The sequence below is a fragment of the Lissotriton vulgaris genome, chromosome 6, assembly GCF_964263255.1.
Source record: "Lissotriton vulgaris chromosome 6, aLisVul1.2, whole genome shotgun sequence".
Classification (NCBI taxonomy): Eukaryota; Metazoa; Chordata; class Amphibia; order Caudata; family Salamandridae; genus Lissotriton; species Lissotriton vulgaris.
This window is the reverse complement of record NC_141694.1, coordinates 269870610-269898279: the sequence shown is the minus strand read 5'-3', so window position 1 is coordinate 269898279 and position 27670 is coordinate 269870610. Positions and strand designations below refer to the sequence as shown.

Here is a 27670-nt window from a genome sequence, read left to right as displayed (position 1 = left end):
CTTGTTAAAAATTAGAATGTATGGGAGGAGGAGCTAGGCTAGCAACCAAGATGGCCGCGTAGGCTCCCGGCTCCGCCGACCTCTTTCTCCAGCCGGACGATCCTTGTTAATATCCTGAATTTCCGCCCACCTTTCGCGTGTCTGAACCGGTACAGAGTCTGATGGTGAAGTCCGGAGAATTTTACCTCTCTGAATGACGAAGATACGTTGTGTTTTAATCTACGGCCTAACCCAGATGGTGAGCCGGGGCCTCGAGTACTGACCCAGCCGGGCTTCAGTTGATCAACATCGGCCGTGGGACACTGGTGGGGTCCGGTCTCTCGCTGTGGAACTTGTTTTTGCCCGATTTCGATGGCGGTCATTTGGTAGATTTACTACCGCAAGAGTGGTGACAAAGCACGTCTGGGGCTGTGGGTGGGGGTCTCGGTCCCGGGGACCCGGTTTGCGCCACCGGGTCCGCTGGGTAGGGATCCTCACTCGCGGTAGCAGACTAACGGAGTGCTGCTGTGATAATTGACAAGTCACCCTCTGTAGCCGTCCGATTTGTTCATGTCAGTTCACCTGGAGAGACCTGGCTCTCTAGGGAACGTGACTATGTTCGAAGATGATGGAGAGGGGAAGATTCGGACGGAGTCTGAGCCATCACTGAAGACCATCTTAGCCGCCATCGGGGCACTACATCAACGAGTGGAACTTATAGTCCACAAAATGATCGCCAGTCCATTAGTAACGAGAAGTATGAGACCGGACCCAGCGCCATTGCGAGATCAACAGCGAGCCATGATCCCCACAGTGACTATCATGCCAACGAATATGGGCCCCGTGCAGAAAGAAATAATGAAGTCCCTGGCCAGTGTGTCTACAAACAAAAATGAGCCCGTGGCCTTGGGAAAATCACCATCTTTAACATCGCTGCCGATCGAGGGAGGACCTTTTGGGTCTCCGTCCCTGGTTACTGCTGGTACTTTTTTGCGGATCACAATGCCATCTTTCCCCTCCCTGACTGATTCATTGTGGTCGAGAAGGAAACAATATCTGGTATCGGACTGGGCGAGGGAGATCGTCAGGGACGGAGTAACCCACGAGGGCTTAACACTTTTGACTCTTTCCAGACTTAACTTTTCCGAACTTTTGGTGCTCCTTGACTCTCCTGTTAATGCGGTGGTTCGTATGGAAGGGGTTCGCATGAAAGATCGAAAGAGCCAGGGATGAGATTTACGGACTGGGTTCAAGATTGTGGCTTCAATAAATGGGGGATTTGTCATCACTATGATCAAGTTGGACGGTGTTTACGGCTTACCCTGCCTGTTTTGTTGATGTTTCTTTTAAAATTATAGCTAATTCACAGGGGTTGCTTGTTTCTGGCGGAGGGGAGGGGAGACTGGGAGCCTTTTTGAAGATATCCTCCTCCACACTTCCTTTTCTTTTTCTACCTTTAGAACCTAGTTAGATGGGGCGACAGGCACACTGCTAGTTGGGGTTAGGCGAAAGTCATATGCAGGGGTGCAGGGTGGGGGTTGGGGTGTTTTGTATTGTCTTTGTTTGTTTTTGTGTTCAGTATCCTATTAATATCCTGATGTCGGGTACCTTCCTGTGGGGTAAGCCTGTTCGATGGGTCTCAGGGGTGATGTTGTTCACATTGATTTGTAGAATGTATCGTGGGTTGGTTTGCATGATTTTTGCGGTCGTAGTTTCACTTTTAGTTCTCTTGCCTTACGCACTCCTGCCACTAGGAAATATCCTGTTTGTAATGCTTCGGTCTCTTGGGGTGGTGGGGTTTGTGATTAATGCTGGCTGATCTGGAAAGAACGTCTCTCCTGTTTTAATGCGACCGCACGATAGTGACTTTTCATAGCATCGTCTTTGCCCTGGGGAATGCCCATTGATTTATTCTATGTTGGTATAATTGTATTATGTTCCGTGAAGTAAGGTACCTGTAATTGGCTTTTATGTTTTTTCACTTTAATAAAAAGAATAAAAAAAAAAAAATAGAATGTAAGGGACCAAGCTCCCGCCTCTCCACCTAGTTCAGTCCCAGGGTCAGGTCTCCTCTCTTTCGTCCAAAACCCGCCGCCTCAGCGGCATCATGTCCGAAGTCCTGGCGCCGGAGTTGCATGGCCTGTCCAAAGAAGACATGGTCGGCGCGTGCACAGACCGGGACCCCAGCATTAAGGATTACTTGATGGAGCAAACTATGCTTAGGATAAAAGATCCCAAAAAGTCATTAGAATTTTACACCAAAGTTCTTTGAATGACACTCTTGCAGAAATTTGATTTTTCATCTATGAAATGTTCACTTTATTTCATGGGTTATGAAGACAATAAGGACATTCCCAGCAATACAAAAGAACGAACAGCGTGGACTTTTTCCAGGAAGGCCACCATAGAACTGACTTATAATTGGGGAAGTGAAGAGAGGAGCTATCATTAGGGGTGGGTGGAATTTGCGTAATTGCGTTACGCACATCTCCGCAAAACGGTAAAAAATCTCTGCGAACATGCAGAAATTCCACAAACATGCAGTATTGCTTGTTCGCAATGCTTTTTTCTGGTTCGCAATCTCTGTTTGCGTCCTCGGGGGTTAATATCTTGCGAACACGCATTTTGAGAACGCAAACAAGCAAAACATTTCGTGAAGTCGCGCAACGCAGTATTTTGGACAATTTGGCGTTCTCTGCGGAACCCGAAATTACCCAAATTCCACGAGAGAAACAGAATTTACCACCCAGGCCTAGTTATCATAACGGAAGCTCTGACTCTCGAGGATTTGGGGACATTGGCATTGCATTTCCAGATGTCTACACAGTTTGTAAAAGATTTGAAGATCTAGGAGTAACATCTGTGAAGCAACCAGATGATGGTAAAAAGGAAGGACTTGCTTTTATACAGGATCCTGACGGTTACTGGATTGAAATCCTTAGTCCCAACAACATGTTAAATATAATATAAATATCTTAGCTTTTGGGTCCGTGCCATCAAATGTTCGAAGAGATTGCTCCAAGAGGCTGAAAATGAGTATGTACGATAAAAACATTACCTGTTTACAATATTGGAATTCTATATCTTTGTTGTACTTGACATAACACTTTTTTAAAAGACTAACTCCCTTTTTAGGTCTTGTCTGAGACAGTGCATAGCTGTCTCTTCGAGACATTTAGCAAGTGGCTTTTAAAAGTGCCATGAGAGGCTTTTGCTGGCCTACACCTTACATTCACGAGCTCGAGCACGTGCACAGCTGCCATCTGTGTTTTTATTGCTGTAATCATGCTCCTCTGCTTGCACCACCCCCTTCGTTTCCCCCTCCCTCCTGGTCAGCTTCATTTGTGTCTTCTCGCTTTGAATCATGCTCCTCTGCTCGCACTCCCCTTCCTTCTTCGTCAGTTTCATTTGCGTCTTCTATCATTGTGAAGGCTCCTGCTTCCACCAGGCACACACACGCCACCAGCCATCAGTGCACGCTTCCACCAGGCACACACCCACAAGTTCAAGTTCAGGGATTTATATAGCGCACTACTCACCCAGAGGGTCTCAAGGCGCTTGGGGAGTGGGGATAATTTTTTGTCGAATAGCCAGGTTTTAAGTTCTTTTCTGAAGGAGATGTGGTTCTGAGTAAGGCCGAGGTGAGTGGGGAGTGAGTTCCAGGTCTTGGCCGCCAGGACGGAAAAGGATCTGCCCCCCATGGTGGATTTTCGGATGCGCGGGACTGCGGCGAGGGCTTGATTGGAGGATCTTAGTTGGCGGTTGGGTGTGTAGAAGGACAGTCGAGTGTTGAGGCATTCGGGTCCTAGTTTGTAGAGGGCCTTGTGTGCGTGGGTGAGGAGACGGAACGTAATTCTCTTGTTTACGGGAAGCCAGTGGAGGTCTTTTAGGTGTCTGGTAATGTGATCTTGGCGAGGGATGTCCAATATGAGTCTCGCTGATGCGTTTTGGATGCGTTGGAGTTTTTTTCTGTAATTTTGCTGTGATTCCGGCGTATAGTGTGTTACCATAATCCAGTCGACTCGTGACCAGTGCGTGGGTGACAGTCTTTCTTGTCTCAGGGGGGGATCCAGCGGAAGATCTTTTTGAGAATACGAAGTACGTTGAAGCAGGAGGATGAGACTGCGTTGACTTGTCTGGACATTGAGAGAGAGGAGTCTAGGATGAAGCCAAGGTTACGTGCGTGGTCTGTGGGTATGGGTGCTGTGCCCAGAGCGGAAGGCCACCAAGAGTCGTCCCAGGCGGAAGGGGAAGATCCTAGGATGAGCACCTCCGTTTTGTCTGAGTTGAGTTTTAGGCGGCTGTGTTTCATCCATTCGGCTACTTCTTTCATGCCTTCGTGAAGATTTGTTTTGGCGGTGTTAGGGTCTTTGGTGAGGGACAGGATTAACTGGGTGTCGTCGGCGTAGGAGATGATGTTAAGGTTGTGTTGGCGCGCGATGGATGCGAGTGGGCTCATGTAAACGTTGAAGAGGGTGGGACTGAGTGATGATGCTTGTGGTACGCCACAGATGACTTCAGTGGCCTCTGAGTTGAATGGGGGGAGTCGGACTCTCTGAGTTCTCCCGGAGAGGAATGAGATGATCCAGTCCAAGGCTTTTCCTTGTATGCCGATGTTGCTGAGGCGTTGTATAAGGGTGCTGTGACAGACTGTGTCGAAAGCGGCGGAGAGGTCGAGTAGAATGAGGGCTACTGTTTCTCCGTTATCCAGTAGTGTTCGGATGTCGTCTGTCGCTGCAATGAGGGCGGTTTCGGTGCTGTGTTTGGCTCGAAATCCGGACTGAGAGGGATCGAGGGAGTTGTTGGATTCAAGGAAGGCGGCGAGCTGGCTGTTGGCGGCTTTCTCAATGACTTTGGCAGGGAATGGGAGGAGGGATATGGGTCGGTAGTTTTTAAGTTCAGAGGGGTCTGCTGTGGGTTACTTCAGCAGGGCGCTGAGTTCGGCGTGTTTCCAGCTTTCTGGGAAGGTGGCAGAGTTGAAAGAGCTGTTGATGACATCACGGAGATGGGGTGCGATGATGGAGTCAGCTTTGTTGAAGATGTGGTGGGGGCAGGGGTCGGTTGGCGAGCCAGAGTGGATTGAGTTCATTAGGCGGATGGTGTCTTCAGTGGTGATTGGGTTCCAGGCGCTGAGGTTGTTAGTTGGCGGGGTAGGTTCTGAGGGGGGTGGGGAGGGTTGTTCGCAGGGAGTGTTCTCGAAGCTGTTGTGAATGTCGGCAATTTTGTTGTAGAAGAAGGATGATAATGCATCGCAGAGGTCTTGGGAGGGAGTGATGTCGTTAGATGCTGCGGTGGGGTTGGTGAATTCTTTGACGATGTTGAAAAGTTCCTTGCTGTTATGGTCGTTGTTGTCGAGTCGATCCTTGAGTGCTGATTTCTTAGTGCATCGAATCAGTTGGTGGTGTTTGCGGGTGGCTGCCTTCAGGGTTGCCATGTTGTCGGTGGTTGGGTTTTTTCTCCATGTTTTCTCTAGGGTGCGGCATAGCTTTTTGGATTTTTTAAGGTCATCATTGAACCAGGGAGCCTTTTTGTTGCCTGATTTGATCTGGTTGTTTTTCAGGGGTGCTAATTCGTCTGCGCTGTGGGTGATCCATTGCTTGAGTTTGGTGGCTGCTTGGTTTGGATCCAATGAGAGGGTGGGAGAGTTTTCGTTGAGTGATGTGAGGAGTTGGTCGGAAGTGATTTTGTTCCAGTTTCTCCGAGGAATAGGTTGTGGGGGGTTGTGGGTCAAGGTGGTTTTGTATCTGAACTGAACACAGCTGTGGTCGGTCCAATGGAGAGCTGTGGTGCTATCGAAGGAAATGTGCTTGCTGGAGGTGAAGATAGGGTCGAGCGTGTGTCCGGCTACATGGGTGGGGGTGTCAACAAGTTGTTTGAGTCCGAGATTGGCCAGGTTGTCCAGAAGGGTGGTGGTGTTGCTGTCATATTTGTTTTCAAGGTGGAAGTTGAAGTCTCCTAGTAGAATGTAGTTCTCGGAGGCGAGGGCATGTGGGCTGACGAAGTCAGTGATGTAATCTCTGAATTGTGTACGGGTTCCTGGAGGCCTGTAGATGAGGGTGCCTCTAAGTGTGGTCCTGGGGTCGGTGTGGATCTGGAAGTGGAGATGTTCGGCGGTTGTGAGATTATCGTCGGAGCTTGTCGTGATTTTGATGGTGTTCATATGGACGATGGCAATGCCTCCTCCTGTTTGATTGGTGCGGTCTTTTCGGATGATCTTGTAAGCGTCCGGGATGGCTATGGCGATGTCGGGTCCTGATGATGTGTTCATCCATGTTTCTGTAAGGAAGGCGATGTCCGGTGACGCAGTGTCGAGTAGGTCCCAGAGTTCAGAGGCGTGTCTGTGGACCAAGCGGGTGTTCAGCAGGATGAACTTCAGGTGGTTAGAGTCGGAGTTGTGTTTGGGGGAAGTGGATTTGGTGTGGGTCCTGATGCAGGTGAACTTGCAGGAGTGGCAGGCGAAACGACCGTGGGTGCGTCCTGGGGTAGCTTCGCAGCATTGTGAAGTACGACCGGGGTTAAGGGCTAAGAGGGTAGCGGCGTCGTACGTTATGCGGGTGGAATGGGTTTTGCGGGGACCAGGGGGTCTGGCGCTGGGCGCGGTCGAGGCGCAGACGGGCGTAGACGGGCTTACCTTTGGCGCACCTTCCGCGCGCAAGGGGCGCGACCGCTGCGCGATACCGCTGCGTGTAAAGGCATCTGTCATATGTGGATAGTGGAGGGGGAGGGGCAAGGGAGGGTCAGCTGGGAAGGCGGGAGCGGGGTGGAGACCCGGGCAGGGCGACACAACAACAACAACAACAAAATGGCCGGTGGCGTAAAACCGAACAAGCAGCCAATATAGTGCAAAAAGGCAGTGTCCCCGGTCTACTCGGTCACGCCTCGATGTCACAAACACATAAATTAAATGGCAGCAGCACAGCGACGACACAGAGCTTCATGCAGTCAATTAGCAGGCGAGGTGGTTCAGCGCTATTCTGCAAATTAATACAATTCATTCAGCATAAAATGGTTTAGCAGTATGACACAGTGCAATACAGCAATTACAATGTAAGGCAGCAATTAAAATCGGCAATTTCTGTCAGAGCAGCGGAGATGCGCAACGATACCAGGCTGTGAGGCGAGGCAGGTCAGGGAGCAGCGTTTGGGAGCGACCGCGTCTGTAGTGAACAGGACGGTCACAGCGCAATCTAGTCAGAGCGGGTCAGGTAGTATTAGTGGGAGGGAGGGTCACCTGGAAGGCGGGAGCGGGGTGGAGACCCGGGCAGGGCGACACAACAACAACAACAACAAAATGGCCGGCGGCGTAAAACCGAACAAGCAGCCAATATAGTGCAAAAAGGCAGTGTCCCCGGTCTACTCGGTCATGCCTCGATGTCACAAACACATAAATTAAATGGCAGCAGCACAGCGACGACACAGAGCTTTATGCAGTCAATTAGCAGGCGAGGTGGTTCAGGGCTATTCGGCAAATTAATACAATTAATTCAGCATAAAATGGTTTAGCAGTATGACACAGTGCAATACAGCAATTACAATGTAAGGCAGCAATTAAAATTGGCAAATCAGCCGTCAGTGCACGCTTCCACCAGGCAAACACACCACCAGACATCAGTCCACGCTTCCACCAGACACACACACCACCAGCCATCAGTGCACGCTTCCACCAGGCACACACACCACCAGCCATCAGTGCATGCTTCTACCAGGCACACACACCCCCAGTTGTCAGTGCATGCTTTCAACAGGCACAAACACTACAAACTGTCACACACTACCAGCTGCCGGTGCACGCTTCCACCAGGCACACACCACCAGCCGTCAGTGCACACTTTCATCAGGCACACACACACCACCAGCAGTCAGTGCACGCTTCCACCAGGCACACACACCGCCAGCCGTCAGTGCACGCTTCCACCGGACACACACACCAGCAGTCGTCAGTGCACACTTCCACCAGGCACACACATCACCAGCCGTCAGTGCATACTTTCACCAGGCACACACACTACCAGCTGTCACATACTACCAGCCATTGGTGCACGCTTCCACCAGGCACACACCACCAGCCCTCAGTGCATACTTTCACCAGGCACACACACCACCAGCTGTCAGTGCATGCTTCCACCTGGCACACACACCACCAGCCGTCAGTGCACGCTTCCACCGGGCACACACACCACCAGCCATCAGTGCACACTTCCACCAGGCACACACACCACCAGCCATCAGTGCACGCTTTCACTGGGCACACACACCACCAGCCATCAGTGCACGCTTTCACTGGGCACACACCACCACCAGCTATCAGTGCACGCTTCCACCAGGCACAAACACCACCTGCCATCAGTGCATGCTTCCACCAGGCACACACCACCAGCCGTCAGTGCACGCTTCCACCAGGCACACACACCACCAGCTGTCAGTGCATGCTTCCACCAGGCACGCACACCACCAGCCCTCAGTTCTCGCTTCTACCGGGCACACACACCACCAGCCATCAGTGCACGCTTTCACCGGGCACACACACCACCAGCCGTCAGTGCACGCTTCCATCGGGCACACACACCACCATCCATCAGTGCATGCTTCCACCAAGCAAACACACCACCAGCCGTCTGTGCGCACTTCCACCAGACACACACACCACCAGCCATCAGTGCACGCTTTCACCGGGCACACACACCACCAGCTGTCAGTGCACGCTTCCACCAGGCACAAACACCACCTGCCGTCAGTGCATGCTTCCACCAGGCACACACCACCAACCGTCAGTGCACGCATCCACCAGGCACACACACCACCAGCTGTCAGTGCACGCTTCCACCAGGCACACACACCACCAGCCCTCAGTGCTCGCTTCCACCGGGCACACACACCACCAGCCATCAGTACACGCTTTCACCGGGCACACACACCACCATCCATCAGTGCACGCTTTCACCAGGCACACACACCACCAGCCATCAGTGCACGCTTCCACCAGCCATACACCACCAGCCGTCAGTGCATGCTTTCACCAGGCACACACACACCACCAGCCGTCAGTGCACGCTTTCACTGGGCACACACACCACCAGCAGTCAGTGCACGCTTCTACCCGGCACCCACACCACCAGCCGTCAGTGCAAGCTTCCACCAGGCACACACACCACCAGCCGTCAGTGCATACTTTCACCAGGCACACACACTACCAGCCATCACACACTACCAGCCGTCGGTGCACCCTTCCACCAAGCACACACCACCAGCCATCAGTGCACACTTTCACCAGGCACACACCACCAACCATCAGTGCACGCTTCCACCAGGCACACACACTACCAGCCTTCAGTGCACACTTTCACCAGGCACACACACCACCAACTGTCGGTGCACGCTTTCACCAGGCACACACACACACACACCACCAGCCATCGGTGTACGCTTTCACCGGGCACACACACCACCAGCAGTCAGTGCACGCTTCCACCAGGCTCACACACCACCAGCCGTCAGTGCACGCTTCCATCAGGCACACACCACCAGCCATCAGTGCACGCTTCCATCAGGCACACACACCACCAGCCATCAGTGCACGCTTCCACCAGGCACACACACCACCAGCTGTCGGTGCACACTTTCACCAGGCACACACACCACCAGCCATCAGTGCACGCTTCCACCAGGCACACACACACCACCAGCCATCAGTGCATGCTTCCTCCAGGCACACACCACCAGCCGTCAGTGCACGCTTCCCTCAGGCACACACACAACCAGCCGTCAATGCACGCTTCCACCGGGTACACACACCCCCAGCCATCAGTAGACGCTTTCATAGGGCACACACACTCCCAGCCATCAGTGTACGCTTTCACCAGGCACACACACCACCAGCCATCAGTGCACGCTTACACCAGGCAAACACACCACCAGTCGTCTGTGCACACTTCCACTAGGCACGCACACCACCAGCCGTCAGTGCACGCTTTCACCAGGCACACACACTACCAGCCGTCTGTGCACGCTTCCACCAGCCATACACCACCAGCCGTCAGTGCATGCTTTCACCAGGCACACACACACCACCAGCTATCAGTGCACACTTTCACTGGGCACACACACCACCAGCGGTCAGTGCACGCTTCCACCCAGCACACACACCACCAGCCGTCAGTGCAAGCTTCCACCAGGCACACAGACCACCAGCCATCAGTGCACACTTTCACCAGGCACACACACTACCAGCCATCACACACTACCAGCCGTCGGTGCACGCTTCCACCAAGCACACACCACGAGCCATCAGCGCACACTTTCACCAGGCACACACACACACCACCAGTCATCAGTGCACGCTTCCACCAGGCACACACACTACCAGCCTTCAGTGCACGCTTTCACCAGGCACACACACCACCAGCCGTCGGTGCGCGCTTTCACCAGGCACACACACACATACCACCAGCCATCGGTGTACGCTTTCACCGGGCACCCACACCACCAGCAGTCAGTGCACGCTTCCACCAGGCACACACACTACCAGCCTTCAGTGCATGCTTTCACCAGGCACACACACCACCAACCGTCGGTGCACGCTTTCACCAGGCACACACACACACACCACCAGCCATCGGTGCACGCTTTCACCAGGCACACAGACACACACCACCAGCCATCGGTGTACGCTTTCAGTGGGCACACACACCACCAGCCGTCAGTGCACGCTTCCACCAGGCTCACACACCACCAGCCGTCAGAGCACGCTTCCATCAGGCACACACCACCAGCCATCAGTGCACGCTTCCATCAGGCACACACCACCAGCCGTCAGTGCACACTTCCACCAGGCACACACACCACCAGCCGTCAGTGCATGATTCCACCAGGCACACACACCACCAGCCATCAGTGCACGCTTCCACCAGGCACACACACCACCAGCTGTCGGTGCACGCTTTCACCGGGCACACACACCACCAGCCATCAGTGCACGCTTCCACCAGGCACACACACACCACCAGCCATCAGTGCATGCTTCCTCCAGGCACACACCACCAGCCGTCAGTGCACGCTTCCACCAGGCACACACACAACCAGCCGTCAATGCACACTTCCACCGGGTATACACACCCCCAGCCATCAGTACACGCTTTCACGGGGCACACACACCCCCAGCCATCAGTGTACGCTTTCACCAGGCACACACACCACCAGCCATCAGTGCACGCTTACACCAGGCAAGCACACCACCAGCCGTCAGTGCACGCTTTCACCAGGCACACACACCACCAGCCGTCAGTGCAGCAGGTAGGATCTTCTCAGAGTTTCTTGGTAAATATGTGTTTGATGCCTGGGAGGGAGTGGGTTGAGTTTCCTTAAACCATGCTGAGTATGCAGGTGCAGTGCATGAACTCCTGTGTGAGTGTGTCATGCTGCCTGGGGCTCACTCACTCCACACTTGTAAATTGCGCCTGTACCAGGCTTTTTCTCATTTGCAAAATTTGGCGCATGCGCACAGCTAGGCAGCCCCCACTTCCCCGGGAATGACTGCTTCCTACAACCATAATGGAAACAGCATTCAGAGCAATGAAAACAAGTTCATTTGATGCAAAGACCTGTTAACAAAAGACATGTACAGCTAGTGTAGATCTGGCAACTTAAACAAAACAGCAACACAAAACAAACAAGCATTGGCATAGCCAATAGGTCTCGCTTTTCGGACCCCATAAGTATTTAGTTATGCAGCAGAATATCCTTGGTGCAACAACACCAACTGCTTGGCTAAACACTTATAAGGTCTCAAATGCGAGACCTATTGGCTATGCCAATGCTTGTTTTTCTTTTGTGATTTTTGTCATCTTTCTTGAGTGCTGTGAACATCTTGTGTAGGCCAGCCTTCTGCTGAAAAAGGTAACCTAGTGTCTGTATATTGTACAACCTCAGGAACATGGTGTTGCTATATTTTTCTAATGTTTTGTAGAACAGTAACAGATATATAAAAATGCAAACATGTTTCCGAGTGGTGGTGGTGGTATGCGCATTACTTTACGCAAATGTGTCATTACAGCATGCAGTTCCCCACAGCACATCAGTCATCAACCTATTTCACATGTTTCAGAATGTCGTCTGACATTTAAGCAGAAATATTCTTATTTCGGGATTAAGCATTGTTTTCTCTTGTCTTTTGGCCTCTTTTAAATCCAAAACTCGAATGGTGGAAATTGTTCACTTGAATTTTTGATGCTGCAATATGTTAAATCTGAGTTCAGCCACAATGCACACAAAGATGGGCAGATGTTTTATCAAAAAAGTGAGTGTTGAAAGCAGTGTCACACTAATTGTACTAATGACAGAACGCTCACAGAGATGAGCCACAGTGTGAGCACATTTTAAAGATTCACAATAAATAACCATTATATATTTTTTAAACTTAAAATCCATGAAATAAGAGTTTATTTATGTAATTTAGCCATTAACTGCGCTTCCATACAGTGTCACATCTTTGTTTTCTCCTTGAAAATGTACTCTTTCACTTCGTCCATGCCTCGTGTGATTCTGTCACTCCGTGCATGCCTCGAAAACGTACTCCATTATTTCACTCCGTGCATGCCTCGAAAATATATTTCATTCTTTCACTCCGTGCATGCTTATACATTTTTATTTCAAGTTTCTTTCTTTGTTCTACTCGAGATTTGCGTCCTGTCTGTTCATGTGCAGTATGACTCTTTTAATAAAGACATGCCGGGTAATTAATTGCTTCCTGTCTCTTCATTTGCAGCATTGACTCCTGAAAGAAACGTGGGCAATTAATAGCTTTAGCTCCGTTTCGGATCCAGTGAAACCGTGTATTCCCGCACTCAGCCCGAGCAGAGATCGACTGCTTCAGTCTGATCCTGCCCGGGCTGAGTTTATTCTCCGAAGAAAGCCGAAGTGCAGGGGATACACGATACCAGGGGGATACCACATATTACACAACACCGGAGCTGCTAACATCTCAGCTACCTCTGTTCAGGCTGCTCTTTTTTGATGCTGACAGGCCTCACGCACAACGTTTTGTGCAACAATTAGCATTATCCCCACGTGGCCTTGGCCCGATTTACTTTACACGCAACTTTCAGCATTACTTTCCAGGTCAGACGCTGAGGTCTACCTCAGCTCACAACCTCGTAGTGCCCAAATAAAAACATCGAGATGGGGAGACAGACGTTTCTTCTGCGAACGACCAAACTCTGGAATTATTATTATTATTATTATTATTTATAAATTTATAAAGCGCCTGGTGACCCGGAGGCATCCCCGCGCTATAGAGTTGCAACATCCAAGAGGAGGAGGGGACCAGAGGACTATTTAGGGAATAGGAAAGTCTTTAGTTTCAAGCAGGAATTCCCTCCTGCTTGAATTAAAAAAGGAAACTTAATTGTTAGCGTTCAGGAAAGTACTCAAAACCTAGGGGCATATTATCAAGGGGGTTTATCTCCGCTTTTTTGGCTTTAAAAGCCAAGAAAGCGGAGATAAAATTATCTCCCTATTACCTAGCTACCGCTAACACCAGTTAGCAACAGCTAGTAGGAGATAGCGGCCATCTTGGGCCCCACTTTGCATGTCAGTGATATTTATCACTAATGAGATGCAAAGTGGGCGTGCGAAGATGTTAGCGACTGAAAACAGTCGCTAACATCGCTATCTCCTATTTCCAACTTTTGGAGATATTCGCGCTAAGCGCGAATATCTCCAAAAGCTAACACCTGCCCTGAGCAGTTCTTAGCCATGTTATCCAATGGGAGGTGGATAACATGGCTAAGAGCATTAGCTCGCTAATGCATGAATATCGCTGACTTTTCAGCGATATTCATGCTTTGCGGCGATTTTTACCGCATTTGCGTTAAACCTTGGTAATAACAAGGTTTATTTGCGGTAAAAATCGCCGCAGCGCTGCGGTAAATTTTTGTCTCTAACCAAGCAATAGCGATAATTATCGCTGTTGCTTGGTAATATGCCCCCCGGCTTTTAAACCTGTAACGCCACTATTAGGCCTCCCGCAATGTCTTTCCTGGGCGCGCACCTAGACACCCTTGGGTATTAGTCTAGCTATACAAATTTCCTTTTCATTTCATTTCAGTCCATTTTTGAACACTTAAAATGTGCTTGCATGGAGTTTTTCTACATTCATAAATGCTGGAGAATAAGTAAAGAATGTGGATATTTCTTGGAGGGGATCGCAGCAGTATTAAGGGAGTGCTCACAGACTTTTGTTTGTTTGTATTAAGATGCTACTTGTAGATAATATTTCAACCTTTTGGACAGAGACACAATTAAGTTGTAAAAGGGGGATCATTCTCATAGTTTTAAAAATAAATACATATTGATTTTTTAAAACATAATATCAAACTCAAAAAACATGATGTTTCATAAAGGCATGGCTCCGTAGGAATTACAGTCTCCGCTATCTTTATTATAGTAATTCTGTGCTGATACACATAATACTCTTGTCTGCTCTTCAGCCTTAAGAAAAAAAAGCATCAAACCATGATCCTGTCTCAATGTCTCTTCACATTTATATAATTGTGGAAAAGCACCTTTACGTCTGGTTTATGCATGTGGACTTTCTGACCTTTTGATTCCTAGTGAATTTCTCAAAAGTCAGCTATAGTCTACAAGCTCAGGAGTGAAGGAATAGGAGGACACACATATCTACATCAAATCAATAAAGCAGAATGCTTTACTGATGTCTTACGTTAAATATCAATTTAGGTTGATCATTTGTTTGGGAATTAAAGAGTTGAAAAAGATAAATTTGGGAAGGGAAAAAAATATAAGAGTAAATAAAATGAAATACAGAAAGAAAGAACTAGACTAAGAGAGATGTAGGAATGCTGGCAGATGTGGTATTAAAATACTGTTGTCAGAATATTGTCTGACACAAATATTGCATACTAAAAATTGTTTGCAAAATATTCTCCTCATTGGAGTAAATAATAATAGAAAGTCTATACCCATTGAGCCAATATTTTTGTATGTGATACTTAAGTCACAATGTTCATGTTGACAGCATTGCTCTCATATATATATTTTGACATATGAGCACGCAGAACAGTTGAATGAGTATACCAGTAGGCAAATTTGCATGCTTTTGTGGCTTGCAAGAACTAGAACTTGCAAACGTTTAGTAATAAAAAATCAATTGATGCTATATTTTAGACCCGGAATTAAAAACAAGGAAATAATTCAAAGTGTAAATCAGTGGATATACATTCCTGTTATCTGTATATGGGATTATACTTAGTTTAATGGTGAGGTCAGTGTTGCAGAAATGTTCAACTGCCTTGTTCAGTTAGAGTTGGAGGCATGAAGATCCTCCCTACTCTGTAAATCACCACATATTCAATAATTGTCCCTGTGCAGCGCTCGACAACGCTACTTGCCTCGCATTTGTTATTGCTAGCGCTTTCATTGTGGTGCGCCTCGAGATTGTTGTCGGAGCATTTGTTTATTTGTTTATTGTTTATTGTGCAGCCATTTTGTTGGGACCCCTTGCAGACCCTCCCTGCACCTAGATCCCGCCTCCCAGCTGACCCTCCCACCCACAGAGGTAGAGCCTGTGCTTGCCCTCGTGGAGAGCTGTGACCATCCTGCTCCACGCAGAAGCGGTCGCTCCCCTCACCTCCCCCTCTTGGTGGTATCGTATGCGTTACATTCTCATTTAAAGCTATCTGTGCAGCGATCGAGAACGGTGTGCTCATCTGTCCTACTGGCACTATTATTGAAATTGATTCTGTGCAGCGCTCGTGACCTGTGCGCTTTAGTGCTACTGCAACTGCTTTTAAATACTCACCTGTGCAGCGCTCGATAACGCTACTTGCCTCGCATTTGTTATTGCTAGCGCTTTCATTGTAGTGCGCCTCGAGATTGTTGTCGGAGCATTTGTTTATTTGTTTATTGTTTATTGTGCAGCCATTTTGTTGGAACCCCTTGCAGACCCTCCCTGCACCTATATCCCGCCTCCCAGCTGACCCTCCCACCCACAGAGGTAGAGCCTGTGCTTGCCCTCGTGGAGAGCTGTGACCGTCCTGCTCCACGCAGAAGCGGTCGCTCCCCTCACTTCCCCCTCCTGGTGGTATCGTATGCGTTACATTCTCATTTAAAGCTATCTGTGCAGCGCTCAAGAACGGTGTGCTCATCTGTATTACTGGCAATATTATTGAAATTGATTCTGTGCAGCGCTCGTGACCTGTGCGCTTTAGTGCTACTGCAACTGCTTTTAAATACTCACCTGTGCAGCGCTCGATAACGCTACTTGCCTCGCATTTGTTATTGCTAGCGCTTTCATTGTGGTGCGCCTCAAGATTGTTGTCGGAGCATTTGTTTATTGTTTATTGTGCAGCCATTTTGTTGGGACCCCTTGCAGACCCTCCCTGCACCTAGATCCCGCCTCCCAGCTGACCCTCCCACGCTCCGCCCCCCTCCACCCTCCATTAAGCAGATGAACCAACGCGCAGCGTCCACGCGCAGCGGCCGCTCCGAAGGTGCGCCAAAGGTAAGCCCGTCTACGTCCGTCCGCGTTTGGACCGCGCCCAGCGCCAAACCCCCTGGTCCCCGCCGATCTCAACCCTCTAGAATCACATATGATGCCGCTTCTCTCCTCGCCCTCAACCCCAGACGCTCACCACAATGCTGCAAAGCTACTCCAGGACGCACTCACGGCCCTTTCGCCTGCCTCCCCTGCAAGTTCCACTGCTTCAGAACCCTCACCAAATCCACATCCTCCAAACACAACTCCGACTCAAACCACCTAAAGTGCATCCTGCTCAACACCCGCTCGGTCCACAGACACGCAATAGAACTCTGGGACCTAATCGACACTGCATCACCTGACATCGCCTTCCTCACTGAAACATGGATGAACATATCATCCGCTCTCGACATCGCCATTGCCATAGCCGTAGCCATACCGGACGCTTACAAGATTATCCGAAAAGACCGCACCAATCAAACAGGAGGAGGCCTCGCCATCGTCCACAGAAACACCATCAAAATCACTACCAGCTCCGACGACAATCTCGCAACCGCCGAACATCTCCACTTCCAGATCCACACTGACCCCAGGACCACACTTAGAGGCACCCTCATTTACAGGCCTCCAGGCACCCGCACTCAATTTAGCGATGACATCACGGACTTTGTCAGCCCACACGCCCTCGCCTCCGATAATTACATTCTTTTAGGAGACCTCAACTACCACCTTGAAAACAATCACGACAGCAACACCATCACCCTCCTGGACAACATGGCCAATCTGGGACTCAAACAACTTGTTGACACCCCCACTCACTCAGCCGGACACACCTCCAGCAAGCACATCTCCTTCGATCGCACTACAGCTCTCCATTGGACGGGCCACAGCTGTGTTTACTTCAGCTACAAGACCACCCTGACTCACAACCGCCCACAACCTATTCATTGAAGAAACTGGAACAAAATCACCACCGACCAACTCCTCACATCACTCAACCAAAACCCTCCCACCCTCTCTTTGGACCCAAACCAAGCGGCCACCAACCTCAGGCAATGGATTACCCACAGCGCAGACGAATTAGCACCCCTGAAAAAGCACCAGATGAAATCAACCAGCAAAAAGGCTCCCTGGTTCAATGATGAACTCAAAAAATCCAAGAAGCTATGCCGCACCATGGAGAAGAATTGGAGAAAAAACCCAACCTCAGACAACATGTCCTCCCTCAAGACAGCCACCCGCAAACATCACCAAATGATTCGATCCGCTAAGAAATCCGCTTTCAAGGATCGTCTCGACAACAACACTCACAACAGCAAGGAACTCTTCAATATCGTCAAAGAATTCACCAACCCCACCGCAGCATCCAACGACATCACTCCCTCCCAAGACCTCTGCGATGCACTATCCTCCTTCTTCTACAACAAAATTGCCGACATCCACAACAGCTTCGAGAATTCCCCCAGCGATCACTCGCCCCACCCCCTTCAGATCCTACTCCTCCAACTAACAACCTCAGCGCCTGGAACCCAATCTCCACCGAAGACACCATTCGCCTCATGAACTCAATCCACTCTGGATCGCCTTCTGACCCCTGCCCCCACCACATCTTCAACAAAGCTGACTCCTTCATCACACCCCAACTCCGCGATGTCATCAATTGCTCGTTCAACTCTGCTACCTTTCCAGAAAGCTGGAAACACGCCGAACTGAAGAAACCCACAGCAGACCCCTCAGAACTGAAAAACTACCGACCTATATCCCTCCTCCCTTTCCCTGCCAAAGTCATCGAGAAAGCCGTCAACAGCCAGCTCGCCACCTTCCTTGAATCTAACAACTCCCTTGATCCATCTCAATCTGGATTTCGAGCCAAACACAGCACCAAAACCGCCCTCATTGCAGCGACTGACGACATCCGAACACTACTTGACAACGGAGAAACAGTGGCCCTCATTCTACTCGACCTCTCCGCCGCTTTCGACACTGTCTGCCACAGCACCCTTATACAACGCCTCAGCAACATCGGCATACAAGGAAAAGCCTTAGACTGGATCATCTCATTCTTTGCCGGGAGAACTCAAAGAGTCCGACTTCCCCCATTCTACTCAGAGTCCACCGAAGTCATCTGCGGCGTACCTCAAGGATCCTCACTCAGTCCCACCCTCTTCAACGTCTACATGAGTCCTCTCGCCTCCATCGCGCGTCAACACAACATCAACATCATCTCTTACGCCGACGACACCCAGCTAATCCTCTCCCTCACCAAAGACCCCAACACCGCCAAAACTAACCTTCACGAAGGCATGAAAGAAGTTGCCGAATGGATGAAACTAAGCCGTCTAAAACTCAACTCAGACAAAACGGAGGTGCTCATCCTAGGATCTTCCCCCTCAACCTGGGACGACTCTTGGTGGCCTTCCGCTCTGGGCACAGCACCCACACCCACAGACCATGCTCGCAACCTCGGCTTCATCTTAGACTCCTCTCTCTCGATGTCCAGACAAGTCAACGCCGTCTCATCCTCCTGCTTCAACGTACTTCGCATTCTCAAAAAGATCTTCCGCTGGATCCCCCTCGAGACAAGAAAAACTATTACCCACGCACTGGTCACGAGTCGACTGGACTATGGTAACACACTTTACGCCGGAATCACAACAAAACTACAGAAAAAACTCCAGCGCATCCAAAACGCATCAGCGAGACTCATATTAGACATCCCGCGCCAAAACCACATCACCGGACATCTAAAAGACCTCCACTGGTTTCCCGTCAACAAAAGAATTACTTTCCGCCTTCTCACCCACGCTCACAAGGCCCTCTACAATCTAGGACCCGAATGCCTCAACACTCGACTGTCCTTCTACAAACCCACCCGCCAACTAAGATCGTCCAATCAAGCCCTCGCCGCAGTCCCGCGCATCCGGAAATCCACCATGGGTGGCAAATCCTTCTCCTTCCTGGCTGCCAAGACCTGGAACTCACTCCCCACCCACCTCCGCCTCACTCAGAACCATATCTCCTTCAGAAAAGAACTGAAAACCTGGCTATTCGACAAATAATACACCCCTTCCCCTAGCGCCTTGAGACCCTCTGGGTGAGTAGTGCGCTATACAAATGCCCGAACTTGAACTTGCAACATTAAAGTTGCATGTTCCTTCAATAACTAGCCCTCAAAAGTGATTTTGACAGGCAAGGCAGTAGCTGGATCCTAGAAACAGTAAAAGTACGGAGTATAAACTAAAATTAATTTATAACTTTTGATGGAAAAATTTGTAGAATAATCATTCGAAGATGATTTTCCGTATTTCTTAAAATCCAATTAATTGGTGAAGTTAGGTTTTCAATAAATATGTACGAAACGTAACTTTTTTCAAAGTTATCATTTCTCTTTCTGAAGTACCTCAAGGCAAATGTGCATTAGCCTGCTAGCAACTGCCCTGCCCATTCTTGACTTCCATGAAAACTACTCTCAAAGCAGAACAATGGCTTAGTCCTGGTGACAGTTTGGGCTGGATGTGGAGCATATAATCCAGATCAGTTCAGGAAGTGCAACTGTGGAGATTCCAGGAACATCATTAACTTGAAAGAGGCAGGGGAGAGACCTTTCCTGTTAATGCTTTAGTGTAAGAAGAAACTTCAGACAAGCAAAGTCTGTGCTCCCTTGACCAAAAGTAGCCATATTGGTACCAAATCCAGTGTGATTGAAGCTAGTCCCAGAGCCAGCTTGGAAAGGAGACACCTTTCGGTGTACACAAGGGCTTTTATAATTAGGGAAGGGTTTCCCCTTTTTGGAGTTTTTGGAGTTTAAAAGTAAGGTGCACTGTGGGATTGTTTACAGTAGAGCAAACGTGAACTGCTGGAAAAGTGGGCAGGGCTACCCCTGGGAACTTTTATCATATTGGATATGGAGGGGCCAGAAGTCACACCCACCCACTGGCATCTGCAGGATATAAATATGGCAGCCCTAGGAGCCTTCATCAGAACACTATCTGAACATGCCGATGATCAAAAGAGGACTGAACCTGCTGTCTGTGACCTGTGTGGATACCTGAAGCGCTGGACCTGCTCCCACATTTACCCAATACTGAGAAGTGGACTTCAAGGGTAGGTTGACTAACTCTGTGTGGCTGCAGGGACACATCAAGCTGCAAGAGCCCTTTTTCTTGAAGTGGCAAATTGACCAGTACCAACTGGACCTAGACTGAACCCTGCTGGTGTCTTGTGCTGTAATGAGTCCTCGCAGCTAATTGCTGCCCATGAGGTGCTGGGAGCCTTAAAAGTGACCCCGAATAGCTGTTCCAAAAACCCTGAAAATTTGGGACTTAGAGTATTTTTGGACTTCCAAGACCTCCGGAGTGTCAGAGGGACCTTGTGGCACAGGTGTCCAATTTCAGTGTGATTTTCTCAGATACAGTTTCAGGCTTGCCTCGCTGGAGGATTTGAGCTTCATAAGTAAGACAAAGGGGCCCATTAGGATCGCGGACGGACTTGCGTCCGTCCGCGACCCCTGAGTAGGAGGGAACCTCAGCATGGCCTGTGGAGTTCCCTCCTGTGAAATTAGGATGTGACTGCCACCATGGCGGTCACATCCTCTATTTTTACCATTGCGGCGGGTGCGGCTTCAAGCTGGACCCGCCGCAATGGTAAAAATGCATACATTGCATTTGTATGCAGAAAGCGGCAGGACCCGTGCGGTGCCTGCCGATTTCTGCATACAAATACAAGGGGGTACCATAGGTACCCCCCATGTGCACCCCCACGCCCCCCTTCACCCAGGGGGCCCACAATGGGCCCCCGCAGTGAAGTTTCACATGCTTTTCCATGGCGGAAAACCCGCCGCAGAAAAGCATTTTTTTAAACACATCCTAATATGGCTGGCGGTGTCTGAGAGACACCGCCACCATATTAGAGCTTTTCCGCCGCAGTTGTAAGCCAACCGCGGCGGAAAAACAGCGGACTGAAACCAGGACCCACCAGCCATCCTAATGTGGCGGTGAGTCTTTGGTGGGTCCGCAGCGGATTTTTCGCATCCTCCGGGCCGGCGGTGGCTTCCTCCGGCCCAGAGGATGCGGAAAATCCGCAATCCTAATGAGCCCCATTGTAAGAAGGTAAAATCTTTGACTAGTGTATCAGATCCGCTCTCCATCACGGTCAGCCTAACAGCGTGCCTAGATACCAAGCTACTGCCTGCATAGACTATGATTTATGATTGGTATATAGTACTTCATGGTGCTGCTTTCACTTAAATCTTTAAGAATGTATATCTCTGATCCCCATAATTGCATTTATTCTTTTTGGTATCATTTGTTTATTACAATTTACTTGTTTTAGTATTTTTATTTTTTGCTGTTGTGACTTTAACACTGTTTTGATACTGCATAAATACTTTAAACATTTCGTTAATTTAAGCCTGTCTGCTTTGTGCCATTGCTACCAATTGGCTGAGCTCCTTTTAATTTAATAACTTTTGCGGTTCACCCTGACATGTCAGTGTTACTATTCCACCCACGCCAAACATACATCGACTTTCTTACAGCCATGTTCATAACTTGGGAAATCTGGCTGTCCGTTATGATCAGTAATAATATGTAAAGTGCAGTATTGATAGCGGCCCCTCTCATGATAGGGGCCATAGACACTTCTAGGCCCTACAGGTCTTTTTGACTATTCACATAAAGGTGGTATTTAAGGCATATAGGGTCATATGTATGAACACCTTTTCCCATAGGCAGAGAATGGATAAAACCCTTTGATACATCTGGCCCATAGTGTTTTTAAACAACATATTATGATAGATGACATGATGTGGCATGAAATGAATATACAAATAATGGTAGGGTATTCATTATTCATATCATGTACTTGAGAGTAGATAGACGCTTATGGCTTCATTCATTTGAGTACTAATCCAAAGTTGGTGACCAGAATATATTACTGCTCCATATGACTTGAAGGTGTTCAGCATCATGTCTCAAATGGGTAGATTTGAAACTCTGTGAGGTATGTTTGATTATGGGTCTTGTTCGAAAATATTTGTTTCCTCATTTGATGATGTAGTTAAAGACAGTGATTCATAAATGCCTGGGCAAGGGCCTTTCTCGATCTTACTTTTCTATGTTTAGGTGCCTGCTCACAACTTAAATTCCCAGCTATTTCTCTATCTAAGTAGTTTGTTCCTCCTTTCTTATTTCCATGGCATGAAAAGTCCTCTAATCATCTCAAATTTCCTTATTTTAAAGGGCTTTAAATCTCTGTAGCTTTATTTTATGAAGTGCATGGCCACTTCTTTTCTTTTCAAGAGGTATCAAATAGTATACATCTAAGACAATGCCACATTGTCAATGCCACATTGCTAGGAAGCCTTACTGAAGGCAGCCTTATTGACCTTTCTGAAATGTTTTGTGCTGCTTTATATGAGTACTAGCAGCCCGTCCCGACGTTATCCGGGTATGAATTGCTGCCGGCCAGTAGTATATTGTTTGGTAGGATTTCTTTTAGATAGCATTTCTTATCTGTGACAAGCCTGTGAAATGCTCCGATTCACAGTGCACTGCTGATGCACTTAAGAGTGCGCGTTCAGTAGTGTGTGAACTCGAGTATCCCTACTTTATTTTTCCTTGCAATATTATATAGCGCGAACTCGACAACATGGCATGAGCACTATTTTCATTACAGAAGAACACATTCATTTGTGGTAGGCACGGGGAGACAAAGCGATTTGCCGGGAATCACAGGATGTTGAGCTGATGCAGAGATTCGAACGTAGCTCCCAAGCTCTAAAGTTCGCAATTCTAGAACTTGTGGCGAGTGGTGTGTCTAAAAGTGTATGTCGATGCTGGCCATCAATGAGAGAGACCTGTGCATTTTTCAAATGGGTGGTGAAAAAATATGAATATGTTGCTGGAGATGTGGGCCGCCGTGCCACCAATGTACTTACCGGGGGAGGGTAAACACCCATTATTCCGCAACTTTATTTCCGCATACCAAAACTCCGCATACTTTCATTACGAAAGTACCATGACTCTGCAATGCCATTATAACTCATGGCATTACATTTTATATGCTTTTACCATGCATGCATTTACAACGAAATTCGTTCTAAATGCATGAATGGTAAAAGCATGTTTTTTTTTAATGTTTGGATAAGGTAAGTATGGGTATAGTGGTATATGTTTTGGGGTACTGAGGTATATGTTTTGGGGTGTTTGGGTATTTTAAGGGTTCAGATATCGTTTTGGGTTATGGGGTACAGGGGTAGTTTTAGGGTTTAGGGATAGGTATGGGTTTTGGGGTACAGGGGTATTTTTAGGGTTCAGGGCTAGGTTTGGGCTTGGGGTATGGGGTATTTTTAGGGTTCAGGGGTAGGTTTGGGTTTTGGGGTACAGGGGTATTTTAAGGGTTCAGGGCTAGGTTTGGGTTTTGGGGTACAGGTGTATTTTTAGGGTTCAGGGCTAGGTTTGGGATTTGGGGTACAGGAGTATTTTAGGGTTCAGGGGTAGGTTTGGGTTTTGGGGTACAGGGTTATTTTTAGGGTTCAGGGCTAAGTTTGGATTTTGGGGTACAGGGGTATTTTTAGGGTTCAGGGGAAGTTTTGGGTTTTGGGGTACAGGGGTATTTTTAGGGTTCAGGGGTAGTTTTGGGTTTTGGGGTACATGGGTATTTTAAGGGTTCAGGGCTAGGATTGGGTTTTGGGGTACAGGGGTATTTTAGGGTTCAGGGGAAGGTTTGGGTTTTGGGGTACAGTGGTATTTTTAGGGTTCAGGGCTAGGTTTGGGTTTTGGGGTACAGGGTTCGGGGGTAGGTTTGGGTTTTGAGGTACAGGCATATTTATAGGGTTCAGAGATAGGTTTGGGTTTTGGGGTACAGGGTATATTTATAGGGTTAAGATGGGTTAGTGTTTAAGGGTGTTGGGGTATTTTAAGGAGTAAGGGTGGGTTATGATTATGGGGTACAGGGGTATTTAAAGAGAGCAGGGTGGGATTAGCACACAATATGAGACATGGCATGAAGGGCGGAACGTACCACCCCCCCAGAGTTTGTCACGCCCCCAGCACACGCCCACAGCACAATGCAGACACGCCCACAAGGGACTACTTGCTGGCACAGTTCTTTTACCTTTTAAATGTATATGGTGGGTGTCTGCATAGCCTATGTCCTTCTGCTGCAACTGCTCTTTCCAACTCTGTATTGGGTGTTGTGATTGGTGCTGTGGTTCCTGAGATTACCCGCCTCCAAGGTTTGGGCTCTCTCTTTATTATATTAGTATGGATTACAAAAAGTTGTGTTTGGCTTTGAAAACCATGGCACCTGTCCACAGTCTGCACTGAGGGGTTGCGTCTTTGCTGAAAGAGGTACTTGAGTATTTTACCATATAAAGTCTTCTGCAGACTGCAGAGTCAACATAACCTCCATGTTCCTCTGAAGAGCTTTAATGAAAGCGAAGTCTTATGATATTAGATTACCCCAGTAAATTCTAACCTTTGCTGGCTCCAAGTAAGACAATTACCTCATGCTGTGTTTTACTGCTAAAGGAAGAATGAAAGCAAAAGTGAAATATGCAAGGACTACATCTCCCACAATGTTTTGAAGGTCCTATGAAAGGAACTCTTACTACAGGCGCAGACGTGGAAAAATGTCCTCTACTGCTCTGTCTGAGTGCTACCTCATACTTTGGTTATGGTCTAATTGGAGGTATAATTTCCTGTATTTTTGTGCCTTTTTAATCTTGAATCTAGTACTCCCAAAAAAGATCTATGGGTCTGTTTTAGAGTTTTGCCAACTCTAAATATGGTATAAAATCCACTACCTTAATTTCTTCCACCATAGATATAGAGTTGTCTATAGAAATTAGAGAATGTTCACTTACGACCAATGCCAACTTATACTTTTATCCATCCAAAGTAAATAGGCTAAGTAACATTAAATTTAGCAATAGTTTATAGCATTTTGGATTATCAAAACTGGTTATCCTGCTTTAAAAAAATCTGATTTCTTCAGGCCAATGGGTGTTTAATTGGAGACCAATACATCATGGCACCTAGTGCACCTTACCTTCACATGCTTGGTGCTAATATGCAACTCACTGACCAGCAATTAAGCTACAACTTGTCATACATTCAATCAAAATCTCTCTTGAAAGCATCCTCGATCATTTAATGTGAAATCATTTTGATTTATGAAAGGGGTAGACCAAGTAAGATAACCTTTCCCATATAAAAGGTAATGAATGTGAGACAATAAAGGGCATCAATCTGGAAATGAATCATGTTTATTCAAAAAGTGAAAGATATGTTAGGTCAAGAAATGTTGGTAATTTAACAGGATCACCATAGTAAGCCTTGGGTGTTGCCAAAATGATGAGTGAGAGTATTATGGTGGAGTGGCAAGGTAGCTTACAATGACTGACCGGAAGCAGATAGACTCAGGTTTGTTCACCATCAATGAAGCAAACAATTAGGTATCCAGTTATCTCCAAGCACAAAGCCACATTTTTCACTTACTATTGCTGGTTCTGTTAACAACTCTTGATACAGTGACCACAATGCATACAACCATATTTTCATCCCTTGTTGCTGCTGGTTTACCTTGCATTCCTTGTAGAATTAGTGTTATGTCCCCCAGGGTGATGGACAGAGATCAAATGCTACTCAGGCAATGAAACATCTTTTGGCATTTTCACCTGTCGAAACAGGTCTTTTTTGTGCTTAATAAGCTTAATTAAGTAAATAACTGTTACATAAAAGAAATGCCATGAAACATAATATAACTGTAATAGGATAGACATGGAGAAACAGGCAGTAAACAGAGTAGAAAGCTGTTTTCATTTTATCAATAACATAGGGAGAAAGGGAGAGTGGGGAAAGAAAAATAAAAGGGGAAATATAATACAATTCTATAATGGAAGATCGTGGAAACAAATTGTAAACCTATTAAAGAAGAAGCAAACACGTAAAACATCAGAAATGCAAGCCAAAAGTAAAAGGAAACAGGGGAAACTTAAAGTAGAGGAAAAAGCAGAGACAAAAATTATTTATGGAGGTTGAAAAGTCTCAGAACGATTATGTGATGCATGCATTGAAATCTTAGGTAAATAATTGGATAGCGATGACCAAAATAAATCTCTATTTACATATGGTTTACCAAAAGAGGCAAATGCAATATCTAATTTAAGATAATAAAAGACATTATTCCACCAGGACTTTACTGAAAGTTTAGTTTCCAGTGAAGTGTGATTTGCTGGAAAGCTAAGGCCAACATCAAGTCAAATAGAGCTTTTTCATGTATATACAATTCCAATGACTCTGATAAACTTCCTGTAAAAAGAATAATATTTGATAAGGGCGCATGTAGGTTAAAAATAGCTGAATGGTGATTCCAAACATCCTTCCAAAAGGAATAGACAGCGGGACAATAAAACAGTAGGTTCATCAAATCAGCCAAAGGAGAAAGACAGGATCAACAGTCCTTATCATTAGCATGTATAAAATTAGCTATGGATGAAGGTGTATAATATAATCTATGGTAGAGAAAGAACAAGGATTGAGTAGTGGAAGCAGATCTAGAAATCTTTAAAGACCTAGCCAATAGTTTGTTCCAAAAATCCATGCTCCAATCACAATCCAGATCCATCTTCCAAGCAGTTTTTATCTTAGATTTAGCTCGAACAACATCAAGAGTAAGAAGATGTTTATAGATCAAAGAAGCTTTAGGAAATACAGTTAAGACTCTGAGTAGAGTCTTAACGAGTCCAGAATGCGGCGGCTAGAACGCTGGTCGGTCTCCCCCGCAGATGCTCAGCCAGAGCCACCATCCGCAAACTCCACTGGCTGCCCGTGGAACACAGAGTTAAATTTAAAGCTCTCATTACCATCTTTAAAATTGTCAAACAGGGAAACCCCCCTCTGCTACGATACCTCGCCCGCCCCTATGTCCCTAGCCGTGAGCTACGCTCCTCCAACCAACTTCTTCTGAAAGTACCCAGAATAAAGCTCTGTCGTACTGGAGGCCGCTCCTTCAAGGTTCTTGGTCCCCAGCTATGGAACGATCTTCCTCTCAGCATACGTTCCATAGAATGCCTCTCTGTCTTCCATAAGGCAATCAAGACCCTCCTCTTCCCTGCCCCCTAGTGTACTTCTCTAATCCCCCCCTCCCCCGTCTGTTAGGGTGTGTGTCGGTCTTTCAGCGCCGGGACGCCCCATT

The 27670-nt window shown here is 47.7% G+C and overlaps 1 protein-coding gene and 1 pseudogene across 3 annotated transcripts in view; both read left to right on the top strand.

Annotated features, from left to right (window-relative positions):
* Positions 1-27670, top strand: part of KCNS3 (potassium voltage-gated channel modifier subfamily S member 3) — a 492233-nt gene that overhangs the window by 450314 nt on the left and 14249 nt on the right. The gene's annotated exons all lie outside the window — the stretch shown is intronic.
* On the top strand, positions 2087-2949 carry LOC147707122 (lactoylglutathione lyase-like; annotated as a pseudogene).